The sequence below is a fragment of the Archocentrus centrarchus genome, chromosome 22, assembly GCF_007364275.1.
Source record: "Archocentrus centrarchus isolate MPI-CPG fArcCen1 chromosome 22, fArcCen1, whole genome shotgun sequence".
Lineage (NCBI taxonomy): Eukaryota > Metazoa > Chordata > Actinopteri > Cichliformes > Cichlidae > Archocentrus > Archocentrus centrarchus.
This window is the reverse complement of record NC_044367.1, coordinates 697,501-716,235: the sequence shown is the minus strand read 5'-3', so window position 1 is coordinate 716,235 and position 18,735 is coordinate 697,501. Positions and strand designations below refer to the sequence as shown.

Below are 18,735 nucleotides of genomic sequence, written 5' to 3'. Positions count from 1 at the left end.
CGTGTAAACACCAGGAAAGCGGCTGGACCAGACGGTATTAGCGGACGTGTCCTTAAGACCTGCGCTGACCAGCTGGCACCTGTGTTTACAGTGATATTCAACCTCTCACTGAAACTGTGTGTGATTCCCACCTGCTTTAAAAAGTCCATCATAGTCCCTGTCCCAAAGAAACCACACCCCAGCAGCCCCAATGACTTCAGGCCCATAGCACTCACCTCTGTGGTGATGAAGTGTTTTGAGAGACTCATCAAGACATTCATCACCTCCTCACTGCCCACCACCCTCGACCCACTACAGTTTGCATACCGGCCAGACAGATCCACAGATGACGCCATATCCTTCCTCCTCCACAAGACCCTTTCACACATAGACACTGGTAAGGGGAACTATGTGAGAGTGCTGTTTGTAGATTACAGCTCAGCATTCAACACCATAGTTCCCTCCAGCCTGGTCTCTAAGCTGCTGGACCTGGGCCTGGGCCCATCCCTGTGCAGGTGGGTTCACAGCTTCCTGACCAGCAGACCACAGGTGGTACGAGTGGGTCACCTCACCTCATCCTCCCTCACCCTCAACACTGGATAACCCCAAGGCTGTGTGCTCAGCCCTCTGCTGTACTCACTGTACACCCATGACTGCGAGGCCACGTCAGAGTCCAACGTCATCATCAAGTTTGCTGACGACACTGCTGTTGTGGGACTAATCTCTCACAATGAGGAGACAGCCTATAGGAGAGAGGTCTCCCGCCTGGAGAACTGGTGCCAGGAGAACCACCTCCTGCTCAACGTCAGCAAAACAAAGGAACTGATCGTGGACTTCAGCAGGAAGCAGCAGAGGGACTACCATCCACTTGTCATCAGTGGTGCTGAGGTGGAAAGAGTGGACACCTTCAAATACCTGGGAGTGACCATCTCACAGGACCTGTCCTGGACTCATCACATAAACATCACTGTGAAGAAGGCCAGACAGCGTCTCTACCTCCTCAGGCGGCTGAGAGACTTCAAGCTCCCACTCAAGGTGCTCAGGAACTTTTACACCTGCACCATCGAGAGCATCATGCGTGGGAGCATCACCACCTGGATGGGAAACTGCACCAAGCAGGACTTCATGGCCCTAAAAAGGGTGGTTCGTTCAGCTGAACGGACCATCAGAACCACCCTCCCCAACCTGCAGGACATTTACACCAAGCAGTGCAGGCTGAGGGCCATGAAGGTCCTAAAACAGCCCAGCCACCCCGGACACTCTCTCTTCTCCCTGCTCCCATCAGGCCGGCGTTACCGCTGCCTGAGGGCTAAGACTGAAAGGTTGAAGAAGAGTTTTTACCCACAAGCCATCCGTCTGCTCAACTCTGAGCCCTAACTGGACCATTATTGCACAGTGTAAATATCATAATTTAAAAAATGTGTATAGTGTATAGTATATAGAGTATAGTGTATAGTGTGAATTACTTTTTTTTTTTTAATTTTTATTCTTCTTATTTATATGTGTGTGTATATATGGTTGCAGGTACAAAATACATTTCACTGTGCATTGTACTGTGTATAACTGTGCATGTGACAAATAAACACTATCTTATCTTATCTCTTATCTTATAGGGTGGACACGAGATATGTGTGCTTTAAGGCTGTTTAATTACTTAAATGTGCACAAACAGTCATGGTGCAAACAAGGAACTGGTACTGTTCGTGTGTAACTTCCGTGTTTTAACTGATAGTGTTTAAATAGCTGCGCCCTCTTCCCACTAATGAAGCCACAATATTTACACTTCCACTCCATCTTCAGTTAGCTAAAGATACAATACATATACTGAGGATACTGTATATGTATTGTAAGCTTCTGAAAGGGACAATTTGACAGGACTGTTCAAATGTTGCTCCAGGTATCTGGCTCCGCTCAATTTCCATTAGGGGTCTGGGAGCAAATAAAAAAGAAAAAGGAGAAAAGCTTACTGGTGGTAGCTAGTGCTATATAACATTAGCAGTGAATATGGCTAACGTTTGCTAAGAAAGTGTTAGGCAAAGTTAGCTAGTTAACTATCTTGCTGACTTAATAATTACGCTAGTTACTTAACCTATCAGTTGACATGCAACCAGCGTAGGTCTTAACTTACAGTTTTGTCACTGAATTCTGGTCATTCAACCACGGCTTCAAATGTGGGTCGGACAACTTGCGTGCTTCAGTGAATACTTCCTCTTCGCTCTCTCCCGTCTCTGCTCTGTCACACGGTTCAGAGATCATCAGTCCAGTCTGTTGAAACTGGTATAAATTAGATCTTTAGTGGGTGATATTAAATTGTTTGGATTTAAACACATAATCACAATAAGATAGATCATTATAAAAGTAGTCTACTCAGAATTATTGATGAATGTTGTGAAATGGCAGACGTTTAAGTAATATGGACTCGGTTCATTTAAGTAGACGCTATTGATTTGACTTAAAAACACAATTACAATGGGAAAGGACACGAAACAGTTCAACTTACTCAGCACTGACAAGTAATGTTCACATTCTGGGCAATTTTAAGTAATATGAACTCAATATTTTTAAGTGGAATCCAAATCTGGGTTTACAGTGTAGTAAGGCTGCCTATGAGGGATCCAGAAACAGTACAAACTCAGTCAGACTCAGTAGAGCTGAATCAAAGTGGATTACATCTGGAGGAGTGTTGGAGTGTCTGTTCTGCATGGCGGAGTCGAACCAAATTCAGATTATTGGACTTCTGAGAGGTAACCAGAAAACTGTAAGTCTGTCAGCAAATAGTTATGACGGCCTGAACCAAAACAATTGCAGTATTATGAATTTGGCTCGCCGTGGATGCTGTCTGTCTAAATCGCCTCTTGGAGATGTTTGTAAACAGATGCTCTTCCCCCCCGCCCCGTGTTGTGACCTGTATGAACTGGTATCCTGGCAACCAAGGCTGACTGTACCATTACCATGAACATTATGATGAACTGCTGGTCTGGAAGCTGTGTGTCCATCACAGCATCCTGCTCGGCTCCGCTGGCAGCCCCTCCCCTACCCACCCTAGTGCTCTCCAGGCTTTAAATGTGCTGCTGCTTTGCTGAGGTGTTTTTTGGAACCTCGTAAGGTGTTCATAATGAACACAGTACCAGATGATTTTTTTTAACCTACCTATCCCAGTGTATCTCTTTCTGTTTCTGTAGCGCCGGCAAAACCGCTGCACGACCTCAGACCCCTGTCCCCCCTGTTTGTTTCTGTGTTTGTATTTCTCTTGGATGGGTGTTCTGGAACGCAAATTTCGTTATATGTTTACATATAATGACAATAAAGTCTTCTTCTCTTCTCTTCTACCACAGAATCAGGCACTTCTGATTTGAGGCTCTCTTTTTCAGAGGAGCCACAGTATCCAAAGTCGTACGCAGTGAGGATGTAAAACTACTGACGACATAATCTACCTCACTGGGAGCAGAGTTTAGGTAGCTGCTCTGCACTGTGTGTTGGCACATGGTATTGAAGAGAATAACAATGGAGGAATTAGATGCTCAGCAGAGGACAAAGATTCAGATGGAGGCTCTGCAGACACTGAAGGCTCAGATGACAGGACGCTGCAGCTGAAGACGGTAGAGCTGGCTTGGACACTGAACACACCCATGATCTCCGACGACTGGAACCATTCTTCAGGCCATGCAGCCGTATCAACAGATGACCGGGGCTGCTTACGAAGGCCCACTGGTGCTTCCTGAGGCTGAAGTCTTGGACAGTTCTTGGTCACCCCCACCAGTGGAATGGGTACGGGTGCATATTGTGTATCAAGTCCTCTCTCACGTCATCTGAGGGGTTACAGACTGCTGGGTCCCTGACAGCTGAAAGAAAAGCTGCCTTTGTGGGACCGGGAAAAACATGATCAGCAGTCTCTATATTCACCTGCTGGGAAACTTTGGGTGCTGACTCAGGCTCGGCAGGCTGTGGAACTCTACAGGCAGTTTCAGAAAGAAACCTTGCAATGTCCTCAACACAATCCAGCTTCGAAGTAGAACATGAAGTGGCTTTATTACTGGGTGACTGAGAAGCAGAACATGGAACATAGTTCATCGGCTGAAAAAACACCACATGGAAAACTATGATTTTTCACAGGTTCAAAAATACAACAAGAAGTCTCAGTAGTTTGTGAGCCAGAAAAAAGTCTTTTCTTTCTGCTTTCCCTGAGCAATAAAAGCACTAGGTAAAATGTCAGTTTAGCTCACACTTGTAAAATTGGGAAACAGGTGTTGAAAGACACTGACGGAGAGCAGTCCCAGACTGCAACGGAGAGCACTGACAGCAAAAGCCCTGCCTCCGCCAGGAAGAAGGGCAAAAAACACTGGAGCTGGAATCTCGTTGTGGTTCTCGAGCTTTGAATCCCTCCTTCACTGCGGTGAACCCCCCTCCTCGAAACCGCCCAGACCTATCCCCATAGGCTCAGATGGTGGCAGGGCAGCTGCCGTGGCAAGGCTGACACACAGTGTGGGGGATCATTGACAGGAGCATGACCAGGGAAAAACACAGACAATATATACACTGGGACTAAAAATGGAACAGGAAACAGGTAGGAAGCACAGCTGTAAGTAATAACAACAGAGGAGACCAGGAAGTAAAACTGAAGACAGAGCACAAGAGACAAAGACGGACAGAGTAAAACAGGAAACAGGTAGGTACGGGAACAGAGGCGCAGACATAAGACAAGGAGGCAGGTGCACCGAAGAACATAAACAAGGGGAACAAGAACACAGAGGGAGGAACTAAACTAAGCATCAAAACTGGGGCATGATTAAACACACTCAAATGGAAACAACGAACAATAAACCAAAAAAACAGGGATCACCAAATAAAGTGACAAAACCCTCAAATATACAAAACACTGGCCAAAACAGCCCAGGATCGTGACACAACTAATGAGACAAGGGAAAAACTGAATAGAAAGCACACAATAAAGGGACAGTCCAAACAGTCCAAAACTCATCTGAAAAATCCGCCTCATCCTCCTCCCACCTGTTCTGCTTCAGGTGGAGTCCCGCCTGCTTCCAGAAAGCAGCTCACCCGTGTGTCAGTGTTTAGTGTCCAGGTGTGGAGTGGAGATTCTTCTTCTTCTGCTGTTTTTGCAGAAACTGTAAGTTTGCTTTGTTTCCTTCAGTTTCTCTTTAAGAACTTTACTGTTTGTTCAGCTGATGTTTGATTTCTTCACACAACAAACTGTATGTGTTTTTATTTCCTCTCCATTAAAGTCAGACTGTAATGTTTTCCTGGCTAACATCAGCTGTGTGCAGCTTAGTTAAAGCAGTTACTTGGAATATCAAGCATACTCGGAGGTCAGAATTTTAAACTGGAATCCTTAACTTGGAAAGATGGAGCAGACCCACCAACTCTGAGCTAACAATCCAGGATGGAGGCAGTGACCGTAAACTGTAAACATCCTTCTTCTGCTCTGTTTGCAGAAACTAAGTTTGCTTTGTTTCCTCTTTTAACTGCTTGTCTTTAGGAACTTTAGGAATGAAATGGAAATTGAGACTTTTTTTTTTTACTTTTTTAAACTTTACATAAAGTAAATCTGATGAAAACATTAATTTGGTAAATGTATATGGCCCTAACAAAGACAATCCATCTTTTTTTGAAAATTTGTTTCTGCTGGTAGCTGCAGTTCCAGGTAAAACAATAATGGCAGGTGATTTCAACTGCACTCTAGATCCAAAGCTTGATCGCTCATCAGGATCAGATATCTCCCATCCTCAAACTAGAAAGAAACTAGAACAGTATATAAAAGATCTAAATCTTTGTGACCCTTGGAGAATGCAGAATCCAGGTAAAAAAGAATAATCATTCAATTCAATTCAATTCAATTCAATTTTATTTATATAGCGCCAAATCACAACAAACTGTCGCCTCAAGGTGCTTTGTATTGTGGGTAAAGACCCTACAATAATACAGAGAAAACCCAACAGTCAAAACGACCCCCTACGAGCAGCACTTGGCGACAGTGGAAAGGAAAAACTCCCTTTTAACAGGAAGAAACCTCCAGCAGAACCAGGCTCAGGGAGGGGGGGTCATCTGCCGCGACCGGTTGGGCTGAGGGGAGAGAAAGACATGCTGTGGAAGAGAGCCAGAGATTAATAATAATTAATGATTAAATGCAGAGTGGAGTATAAACAAAGTAAATAAGGTGAATGAGAAACAGTGCATTATGGGAACCCCCAGCAGACTAGGCCTATAGCAGCATAACTAAGGGATGGTTCAGGGTCACCTGATCCAGCCCTAACTATAAGCACTATAATCATGTTATTCCTCAACATATAATTCATGCTCCCAAATAGATTATTTCTTAATTTCTTATCCTCTATTACCAAATATAACTAACTGCAGGTATGATAGTATTGTTTTGTCGGATCATGCTCCAATTTCAGTTTATTGCATTGATTCTCATCTAAACAAAAGATGTTCTAGCTGGTGCCTGCACCCTAAGTGGTTACACAATCCAAACTTTATAACATTTATTGGGGAGCACATCGATGTCTATTTCTCTCTAAATACAAATCAAACATCAGCAGCCATCAGATGGGAGGCCTTTAAAGCATACATTAGAGGGCAAATGATTAGTTTCACTGGTTTTAAACATAATAAATTCAAACATAGAATGAATGTGTTGGAGTCCCAAATCAGAGATTTAGAAAGGATGAGTTTTCATCATCATTCTTTACCAACAAAACAGGAACGGGCTCTTAAGGCAGAATATGAGGAGTTGTCTCTATCAAAAGTTGAAGACAGTATAATTGTCATGATCCTGGGCCGGTGGCCCAGCGTTTTGAGTTATTTTGTGTAGCTTTCTTTTGTTGTACTTTGCATGTTGTTTTCTTAGTGTTGCTTTTAGTTTCTCTGTTTGTTATTTGAGTGTGCGGTTTGGTTTCCTTTGTTGTTTTGTTTTTGTAAAGTTGCCTTAAGTGTTCTGTGTTTAGGTTAGTATTTGTTATGTTTAGTCAGTTCCTGTTTTACTTTGACAGTCTCATGTTCCTTGTGCTTTGTGTTTAGTTTTGCTTCCCCTTTGTCATTAGTCTCATTCATTTCACCTGTTGTTCCCAGTTGTTTCCCCTCTCCCCTCGTTTCCTTTGTGTATTTAAGTCTCAGTGTTGTTTAGTTCAGTGTTCAGGTCCTCGTCAGTTTTGCCTGTGTGTTTTGTCCTTCGAGTTTTTAGTTCCTGCTTTCGAGTTTCGAGTTTACTGTTTGGTGATTATTTGGGTTTTCAAATAAACTTCCCTCCAAACCTACTCTCGCCGTGTCCTGCACTGGGGTCCTCCCTGCCTTGCCCGCACACAGCCGTGACAATAATAAGACTGAACCAAACTTTTTATGACCAGGGTGAAAAACCCGGTAAATTACTTGCATGGCAAGTTAAGAAACTGGAATCAGACAGAGCTATAAATATAATTAGAAATGAGCAGGGAGATTTAACTACAGATCCAGAGGAAATTAATAACACTTTTGTTTCATATTATAAAACCCTGTATAAGGGAGATTGCCTACTGGATATGGTTAAACAAAAAAAGGTTTTCTGGACAAACTGGATATTCCTTGTATTTCAGAAAATACAAGAACTGGCCTTGATAAAAAAAAAGTAGATCGAGATGATATTTGCAAAGCCATTACTAGTATGAATGGTGGTAAAGCACCAAGTCCTGATGGACTTCCAATAGATCTATACAAATTGTTTAAAGAAAAATTAATTGGTCCATTGTTAAATGTATTTGAGGAATCATTTCAAACAGGTAACCTTCCTAGCTCGCTGCAAAGAGCCCTGATCACTCTTATTTTAAAACCAGGTAAATCACCAACTGAAAGGGGCTCTTACAGACCCATAATCACTCCTGAATTCTGACACAGAAATTCTAGCTAAAGTGTTGGCTATGAGATTAGAGAGGGTTTTACCAGCCATTATACATTCAGACCAAAATGGATTTGTCCAAAGTCGCCAGGGCTTCCATAATATTAGAAGAGTTCGTAATGTAATCCACATGTGTGAAGGGTCCCCTGACACTGCAAGTTTATCACTGGACGCAGAGAAGGCACTTAAGCATTTTGGATTTGGCAACTATTTTTGTCAGTCGGTTGAAATTTTATTTATGGATTCTACTGCAATGGTATCTATGAATAGAATGGTATCACGGCCGTTTGAGCTCATACGAGGTACAAGGCAAGGTTCTCCACTTTCACCTTTGCTCTTTGTAATAACTATGGAACCTTTGGCAATTGCAATTAGAGCGCACCCCTCAATTTATGGTATCAGATTGGGAGACCTGGATCACCATATAGCAACGAACGCAGATGATACCATAATTTTTCTATCTCATCTCTTAGAGTCAGTTCCGTCTCTTTTAAGCCTGATCGATCAGTTTAGTGCTTTCTCGGGTTTCAAAGTGAATAAAGACAAATCATCCATAATGTTTCTGAGTGAAGAAGACAGAAGTAAACCAAGTATCTCCCACCCATTTGTGAATGCTACAGAAGGATTCAAATATTTGGGTATAAGAATAGCCCCAAAAGTTGCCAATCTTGGTTCAGTAAATTATGATCCCCTGCTAGCAAAAGTGTCAGAGGAAATCACAAGGTGGACAACGCTGCCTCTGTCTATACTGGGCAGAATAAACATAATAAAGATGAATATATTACCCAAATTTCTATATCTCTTCCAATCAATTCCATTAGCTCCCCCATCTTCATTTTTTTCTAAAATCAGAAAGCTTCTTTCATAATTCATTTGGAATAAGAGAAAGCCAAGACTCAGACTCTCCCTTTTATATCTACCCTACGATAGAGGAGGGTTGCAACTTCCCAACTTGCAGTGGTATTACTGGGCTGCCCAGGTGAGAGCCACAATGTTCTGGTTTTCCAAAGAGAACTTGCCCTGGGTAGAGATTGAAAAATTATGCTCCAAAGGATTGCCCCTGGACAGCCTGTTATACTCTGCACCTCTGGAGAAGCTAAAGCAAACTACAGTTAACCCTTTTGTAAAGAATACTGTTATGCTGTGGCATGAGGTACATAAATGGTTGGGAGATACCCCAGTGCTGTCATCTTTCTCACCAATTTGGGGCAATGAACACTTCAGTGTGGCAAAAAAAGACCTGGGGTTTAAAGCATGGTTTGAGAGGGGTATAACAACACTGCAACATGTATACAAGGATCAGAATCTAATGTCATTTGAGGAGTTGAGGGCCAAGTTTAATGTGCCACAGATACTTGAGTATCTAAATACTTACAACTTAGAAGCTTTATTCTGGCACATCTAAAAAACTTGGTACAACCTCCACTCACCATCTTAGAAAGATTAATGACAAAAAATAAACCCATCAGTAAAGGCCTGATCACTCAGTTATATAACATGTTGGTTGAGAACCACAATGACAATTCTGAAAGTAAAAGACAGGGTTGGATACGTGATCTACAGGAGGATATCTCACCTGAGGAATGGAGTAGAATATGTTTAAAGACATATACACAAACCATCAACACCCAACTGAGATTAATACAGTATAACTGGATAATAAGAACATATATCTCCCCTTTACAGCTGAATAAGTTTGACCCCAGGAATCTAGATCTTTGTTATAAATGTAACACCTATCAGGGTTCACTATATCATTGCTTGTGGGAATGTGAGAAGATACAAAGATTTTGGAGTTCCATGTTAAACCTTCTTTCTCAGACAGTATCAAACCCAATACCTTTATGCCCTAAGTTATGTATTTTTGGTAGTTACCCAGAAAATTGGTCTGGAACCAGCAGGGAAAGAAAAATGGTTGACCTCTGTTTACTACAGGCCAGGCGCTCTAAAATGTAAACTGCCCCTCTCTTAGCGACTGGTTAAAGAACTTAACTTCGAGTTTGGCTCTCGAAAAGCTGACCTATATAGTAAGGAGGAAAGCTTCTGAGTTTTATGGTATATGGAAGATGTTTTTGGAATTTGTGAAAAATTGTGATATTGAAGAGGCATTTGAAGAGTGAGATAATTATAATATCTACTTTGTGTGAGGAATGCACGTTATTTTACTGTAATTTCTCTTATGATTATTAGTGTCTGGTTTTTTTTTTGTTTTGTTTTTTTTTATTTTATTTAAACACTGCCAGTTGTTCAGTATGGGAAGGTTTGGGAAGTGTTATTCATGGCATTTATAAATGAATAAAACTAATAAAGATATGTTTTATAAAAAAAAAAAATTTGATGCATGATCTGAATTAAAGTGTAAATCAGACACATTTGGAATTTCAGACTCCTAATGTGTGTTAGTCTTTATGCAGCCCTGTTAAATAATGTGTTGTTGATCCTTTGCAAACATCAGGAGTGCTGCCAGCTGAAACTAGGTTTTCTAGTTTCGTGATGGTATTTGTTTAGACTCTTTTGCTCCAGTTGATCTTTCAGAGTTAACTTCAATAGTTACTTCCTCCAAACCAGCAACATGTTTGTTAGATCCCATTCCTACTAGCCTGTTCAAAGAAGTCTTTCCAATTATTGATGCTTCAATCTTAAAAATGATCAATCAGTCTTTATTAGTTGGCTATGTACCACAGACCTTCAAGGTGGCTGTAATTAAACCTCTACTTAAAAAGCCATCACTGACCCAGTTGTCTTAGCTAATTATAGGCCAATCTCCAACCTTCCTTTTCTCTCAAAGATTCTTGAAAGAGTAGTTGTAAAACAGCTAACTGATCATCTGCAGAGGAACGGTTTATTTGAAGAGTTTCAGTCAGGTTTCAGAATTCATCACAGTACAGAAACAGCATTAGTGAAGGTTACAAATGATCTTCTTACAGCCTCTGACAGTGGACTCATCTCTGTTCTTGTCCTGTTGGACCTCAGTGCAGCTTTTGATACTGTTGACCATAACATTTTATTACAGAGATTAGAGCTTGCTATAGGTATTAAAGGTACTGCACTGCAGTGGTTTGAATCATATTTATCTCATAGACTCCAATTTGTTCATGTAAATGGGGAGTCTTCTTCACACACTAAGGTTAATTATGGAGTTCCACAGGGTTCTGTGCTAGGACCAATTTTATTTACATTATACATGCTTCCCTTAGGCAGTATTATTAGAAAGCACTGCATCAATTTTCATTGTTATGCAGATGATACTCAGCTTTACCTATCAATGAAGCCAGATGACACACATCAATTAGTTAAACTGCAGGAATGTCTTAAAGATATTAAGGCCTGGATGACCTCTAATTTCCTGCTTCTAAATTCAGATAAAACTGAAATTCTTGTTCTCGGCCCCACAAATCTTAGAAACATGGTGTCTAACCAGATACTTACTCTGGATGGCATTACTTTGGCCTCCAGTAACACTGTGAGAAATCTTGGGGTCATTTTTGACCAGGATATGTCCTTCAATGCACATATTAAACAAATATGCAGGACCGCTTTTTTGCATTTGCGCAATATTTCTAAAATTAGAAACATCCTTTCTCAGAGTGATGCTGAAAAGCTCATTCATGCATTTATTACTTCTAGGCTGGATTATTGTAATTCATTATTATCAGGGTGTCCTAAAAGCTCCCTGAAAAGCCTTCAGCTGATCCAAAATGCTGCAGCTAGAGTACTGACAGGGACTAGAAAGAGAGAGCAGATTTCTCCCATATTGGCTTCTCTTCATTGGCTCCCTGTTAAATCTAGAATAGAATTTAAAATCCTTCTCCTCACCTACAAGGTCTTGAATAATCAGGCCCCATCTTATCTCAAAGACCTCATAGTACCATATCACCCCAACAGAGCACTTCTCTCTCAGACTGCTGGCTTACTTGTGGTTCCTCGGATACTTAAGAGTAGAATGGGAGGCAGAGCCTTCAGCTTTCAGGCGCCTCTTCTGTGGAACCAGCTTCCAGCTTGGATTCGGGAGACAGACACCCTCTCTATTTTTAAGATTAGGCTTAAAACTTTCCTTTATGATAAAGCTTATAGTTAGGGCTGGATCAGGTGACACTGAACCATCCCTTAGTTATGCTGCTATAGGCCTAGTCTGCTGGGGGGTTCACATAATGCACTGTTTCTTCTCATTCACCTTATTTACTTTGTTTATACTCCACTCTGCATTTAATCATTAATTGATATTAATCTCTGGCTCTCTTCCACAGCATGTCTTTCTCTCCCCTCAGCCCAACCGGTCGCGGCAGATGACCCCCCCCCTCCCTGAGCCTGGTTCTGCTGGAGGTTTCTTCCTGTTAAAAGGGAGTTTTTCCTTTCCACTGTCGCCAAGTGCTGCTCATAGGGGGTCGTTTTGACTGTTGGGTTTTCTCTGTATTATTGTAGGGTCTTTACCCACAATACAAAGCACCTTGAGGCGACAGTTTGTTGTGATTTGGCGCTATATAAATAAAATTGAATTGAATTGAATTGAATTTAATTGAATGATGGTTCACACATCCACAGATGTCATGGTTAGCTGCCGTGAGGCATGTGTGAAAGGGGACCCAAATGCTGGACTCAGGCAGACAGATGCGAGTAACGAAAATCGAGCCTTTATTATGGCTGATAACTTAGATACAGAAACAAGGAGAATAACAAAACTACGAAAACCTAAACTGGGGAATATGGCCGGGGAACACTAGGAGCACAGGGAACACCAGAACGAGACCCAGCCACGACATCAACAAGACTCTGACAAGAGACAAAGGGAAGACTAAGACAATAAATACACACAGGCATAATCAGGGAACAGGCAACAGGTGGCGAGCACAGGTGACTTAATCACAGAAAGAAGACAAGGAAGTACAAGTAAACAGAGCATAAGAGCCAATGACTGACAAAGTAAAAGAGGAAACAACTGAACATGGAAACAAGAACGCAGACAACACTGGGACACAGGCAGAAAAATGAACATAACACAAACACAAAGAGCAACAGAAACTGAAAACATGATTAAATATACTTAACTGGGAAAAAAGGACAAAACTAAACAAAACAAAATAACCAACTCCAACCTGACTCGGGAGGGCGGACGGGGCCCGGAAGGAGTGACCGGAACAGAAACAAAAACAAAAACACAGGGAACCAGGGCAGAACCAAAAAGTGACAGCAGAAGGCTGGAAAAAACAATGCTGAGCAAAAAAACTGGGGATAAGGCAGAACAAGAGCCAAAACTGTTCAGGAGGTCTGTCAGGGAAACCACAAAGGAGGCAACACGGTTCAGTCCAAGGCCAAGAGGCATTAAGCCAATAGAGGTGGCGAGGCAACTCAGGAGACAGGCCACAAGGTTGCAAGGTCAGCAGTGTAGACGGAGATGCTGTGGAGACCGGTTACGATGGTTGTGGCAGGGCGCCTTGGGTTTCTTGGCAGGAGGCCGACAAAAGCGATGAAATGCTTCTGGTGGTGGGCGAAGGCGGAGGAGGCTTCCAGGAAGCCAACACCAACTGGGAAGAATTCCACAAGCACAGACGGAATCTAAGACCGAGCAGGACTCATCGGCTCGGAAGACTCAAGACACTTGGAAGACTCATGCTCAGGTAGAGTGGGATGCTCAGAAGGTCCCAGATTCTCTGGTTCTGGCAGAGCGGGATCCATTTCAAGCCTTTGTGCCAGCGATAGCTTGGGTTGACTGCAGAGGCCTAGCGTCAGCAGGCATAGGTAAAGCAGTCTATGGCTGGAGCGGTACAGCAAGCTCCGGATGCAGCCTGTTTGCTGCTCGTAAGGCTCTGGCAGAGGTGCAGGTTCTGGTGGTGGAAGTGCTGCTGCAGGTGATGCTGAAGGATCAGAAGACTGATGAGGAGCTGCAAATGCTGAAGCGAGGAAGATGACTGAAGCAGAGGTTGCGGAGGTTGTGGAGACTCTGAAGACTGACGTGGAGCTGGAGCTGCAAGCTCTGATCACTGAACACAGGATGCTGGATACTCTGAAGAATGAAGCGGTGACGCTGCAGGCTGGGATGACTGAAGAGACGCTGGAGGCTGGGATGACTGAAGAGACGCTGGAGGCTGGGATGACTGAAGAGACGCTGGAGGCTGGAATGACTGAAGAGACGCTGGAGGCTGGGATGACTGAAGAGACGCTGGAGGCTGGGATGACTGTGATACTTCAGAAGATTCTGATGACTGGGGCTGCTGTGTGGGACCCCCTGCAGCATCTAGAGGCTGAAGTGATGGTTGGGCCTTGACCACCCACACCCATGGAACAGGTACGGAATGCGAGAGCTGACTGAACCCTTGCCACCGCCATCTGAGGAACAGTTTACTTTGTACAATATTGTGCAAAAGTCTTGAGCCACCCCTCATTTCTTTATAATTTTATGTCTAAATGGGAAATACCTGCAAGCTTACAATACAGGATACACAGAAATACAGCATATAAGCCAAAATCAGAGTTTGTACAGTCCTAACAAGCTTGAAAGTCTCTGAGGCAGCTTTCTATCATTTCTTTAAGCAGTCTTTGGAAATAGTTTTCCAGGCTTCTTGAAGGACATTCAAAGCTCTTCTTTGGATGTTTCTGTCTTTGGTTCTCTGTCAGGATGATCCCACACTGCTTCAGTGATGCTGAGGTCTGTGCTCTGGAGAGGCCAGTCCATGACTGATGGTGTTCCACTGTGTGTTTTCCTATCCAACTATGCTTTTACTGTACTGGAAGTGTGTTTGGGATCATTGTCATGCTGAAAAATGAAGCTGCTGCCAATCAGAAGCTTTGCAGATGGTATTACATAGTGGATCAAACTCTGATGGTACTTTTCTAGTAATTTTTTCAAAATTCCATCAGTTTTAACGAGATCTCCAACACCACTGACTGAGATGCAGCCCAAACCATGACAGAGCCTCCACTGTGCTTCACAGATGGCCGCAGACCCTCACTGTTGGACCTCCATACATAATCATGATTTTAAATCAGTCAATAAATTTGAAACTAAACTTTAAACTGTTTGATTGTGGCTGAAAGTTGAAAGCTATAAAAAGCTGCCACACTAACAGGGTTTATCATATTTGCTGACTGTGACCACATGTTCAGAGGACTGTGAGAGTTCAGACGTGTGATGACACTTCAATAAGCTTTCTGCTCTTCTTCCTCATGCTGCATTTCCTCATTTTTAAGGTTCTGGTGGTGAGCTGTTAGGGCTGCTCGTCCTGCCCCTCTGCTTCTATAAAACCTCCTGAATTACTGCAGACGGAGCGACTCCCTTTGAGCTAACTGAAGATCAGAGACCTTCATCCACCTGAGCAGGTAAATGAACAGCAGCACTTGGTTTGCAGCTTAGTCTGAATTCTGTTTCTTGTATTTCACTGGTTTCTTTTCTCTGTTGCAGTTTTGGAAGAAAGCAGTGAAGGTGAGAGAGTTTGAGAGTGTTTCTGATTGAACTCCTTAAATGAATCTGTTTATTGGACTTCACCAGTGAGATCAACTATGATAACTATGATGGATGGATGGATGGATTTAATATGCATGTATGTCTAAAATGTGTGTTGTTTTAAACTGTGCAGATGAAAGTGCTGTCCTGTATGATGTTCGCCTTCCTGCTGTCAGCTGGAGCCAGTCTGACTCAGGGCCAGCTGAATCGTATTGTAGAAAAAATCAGGAACGAGTGAGTAAACACATCTGTCAGTAGACTGATAGCCCACAGAGTTTTAATTCATTTAAAACTCTGACTCTTAGTCTTGTCCACCCTAATTGGGAAATTCAAAAACCTGTTTCTGTCTGATTTCTCAGACTTTTTATCTGATTTAGTGCTCAGTTCAGATAAAATAATTATTGTGGGTGATTTTAACATCCATGTAGATGCTGAAAATGATCTGAACACTGCATTTAATCTGTTATTAGATTCAACTGGCTTCTCTCAAAATGTAAAGGAGCCCACCCACCACTTTAATCATACTCTGGATCTTGTCCTAACATATGGCATAGAAACTGAAGACTTAACAGTATTCCCTGAAAGCCCCCTCCTGTCTGATCATTTCTTAGTAACATTTACATTTACTTTAATGGATTACACAGCAGTGGGGAATAAGTTTTATTACAGTAGAAGTCTTTCTGAAAGTGCTGTAACTAAGTTTAAGGATCTAATTCCTTCATTGTTATGCTCTTCAGTGCCAACACAGTGCAGAGCAGCTACCTAAACTCTGCTCCCAGTGAGGTCGATTATCTCGTCAATAGTTTTATATCCTCACTGCGTATAACTTTGGATACTGTGGCTCCTCTGAAAAGGAAAGCTTCAAATCAGAAGTGCCTGACTCCGTGGTATAATTCACAAACGCACAGCTTAAAGCAGATAACCCGAAAGCTGGAGAGGGAATGGCGTCTCACTAAATTAGAAGATGCTCATTTAGCCTGGAAAAAGAGTTTGTTGCTCTATAAAAAAAGCCCTCCGTAAAGCTAGGACATCTTACTATTCATCATTAATTGAAGAAAATAAGAACAACCCCAGGTTTGTTTTCAGCACTGTAGCCAGGCTGACAAAGAGTCAGAGCTCTGTAGAGCCGAGTATTCCTTTCACGTTAACTAGTAGTGACTTCATGGATTTCTTTACAAATAAAATTTTAGACATTAGAGAAAAAATTATTCATAACCATCTCAAAGATTATTCTTCATGTTCGGCTGCTTTCAGCACTGCTGGTATTTGTTTAGACTCTTTTGCTCCAGTTGATCTTTCAGAGTTAACTTCAATAGTTACTTCCTCCAAACCAGCAACATGTTTGTTAGATCCCATTCCTACTAGACTGTTCAAAGAAGTCTTTCCAATTATTAATGCTTCAATCTTAAAAATGATCAATCAGTCTTTATTAGTTGGCTATGTACCACAGACCTTCAAGGTGGCTGTTATTAAACCTCTACTTAAAAAGCCATCACTTGACCCAGCTGTCTTAGCTAATTATAGGCCAATCTCCAACCTTCCTTTTCTCTCAAAGATTCTTGAAAGAGTAGTTGTAAAACAGCTAACTGATCATCCGCAGAGGAACGGTTTATTTGAAGAGTTTCAGTCAGGTTTCAGAATTCATCACAGTACAGAAACAGCATTAGTGAAGGTTACAAATGATCTTCTTACAGCCTCTGACAGTGGACTCATCTCTGTTCTTGTCCTGTTGGACCTCAGTGCAGCTTTTGATACTGTTGACCATAACATTTTATTACAGAGATTAGAGCTTGCTATAGGTATTAAAGGTACTGCACTAAAGGTTTTGTGCTTTTTTTCTTTAACAGATACCGGATTGATGGACAGTTCTGTCTGGCTGCAGTCTTCCCACCAGGACTGGACCCAAACACTGATGTTTTTAAGAACGACCGCTTTCAGGCTGTTTCTCCCGTCATTGGAGAAAGTAGCTCAGACAATAACCTTCGTGGCGTGTATGCCAGCCAAAGGCTGATTGTAGCCAGACCAACATTACCAGTAAACGGACGAAGTGGAGAGCATGCAGAACGTCGTGTTCTGCAAGCCCTGAGAAATCAGCTGAAATCCCAGAACATCCAGGGAAGTGACCTCCTCATCTACTCTTTGCCTCTGCATGTGATACATGCACAAGTGACAACCATCCATCCAGCATCACTGGAGACCTTAGACATATTGTTCAAACCTATCCCAATACTGTATTTGTGTTTAAAAAAGTCTTTCAGCCCAGAAATAGCCCCCCACTTCCAGAAAATACTTTGAGAGATTCCCTTCGTTCTCTTGGCCGTGCCATTGGTGGTCTGGGCAAAATATTTCGCTGTGACCCTAAGTGCTACAGCTGTGCTGTGCAGAATGAAGTTTCACAGTACTGTATTGACAACAACGCTCAGCCTCAGTGAGGAGGCTGCAGCAAAGTCTCCTCATAAACACACTCTGGTGTCACCTGGTTTCAGGAACCTTTCCTCAGCACCACAGATGACATCACACTGTGTTTATGAAGCGTGTTTTCAGATAGCTGCACTTCATGGACCCTGAACAGGTTCCTTGCCACTTTTTCCTCCACATCATTTACTATTTGAAGATGTACAAAAGTCTCTGTATGAATCATGTGACTGTAACTGAAGCTCTGCTGGACCCACAGTGTGTCAGACAGGCTCGTGTGTCCAAACAGCCTGATTGTGAGGTAGATTCAGTTTCTGGTCTCTGAGCAGGAGTTCAGGATGATTCTGTTGTTTAAACTCAAGTCTGTTGTTCCTTTGTGCTCTGTCTCCTTTAAATAAAGCTTAGCTCAGCATCCAGCCTGCTGCACGTGTCTGTTTTTCATACTGAAGGGAGAGTTTTACCAAACAACTTAATTTATAAAGCACTTTAAAAGAGCCAAAGCAGACACAAAGTTCTGTACACCAAATAAATACAAATATTAAAACAAAGAACCAGCAATTATTTAAAAATCTATTTTAAAAAATATAATACGTTAAAACAGGTAAGATCAGTGTCTCATGCTAGGTTGGAGGTCAAAGAAAATGAATGTGTTTTAAGATGAGTTTTTAAAATGGACAGTGTAGGTGACTAACGTGCAAAGGCAATTCATTCCACAACTGAGGGGCAGTAATGGAAAATGCTCTGTCCCTCTGAGGGTCCACTTAGATCTCTGTACATGTAAGAGCATCTGGTCAGATGACCTAAGATCTCAGACAGGAGTGTAGGGACAGAGCAGATCAGAGCAAGGTGGAGCAAGGCCATTTAAGGATTTAAAAACATATACAAGAAGCTTAAACTGGATTCTAAAGTTCACAGGCAGCCAGTGAGTGAAGCCAGGACAGGTGTAAAATGCTGTTTTTACATGTTCCAGTCAAAGGACATGCAGCGGCATTTTGAACCAACTGGAGACGGGAAAGAG

The 18,735-nt window shown here is 42.3% G+C and overlaps 1 long non-coding RNA gene across 1 annotated transcript; it reads left to right on the top strand.

Moving 5' to 3' along the window:
- The first annotated feature begins 5,024 nt into the window (after positions 1–5,024).
- On the top strand, positions 5,025–17,435 carry LOC115773082 (uncharacterized). Its single transcript, XR_004019066.1, has 5 exons — positions 5,025–5,104; positions 15,050–15,178; positions 15,261–15,281; positions 15,436–15,536; positions 17,150–17,435. It is a non-coding gene; the product is annotated as an uncharacterized LOC115773082 (long non-coding RNA).
- Positions 17,436–18,735: the final 1,300 nt, after the last annotated feature.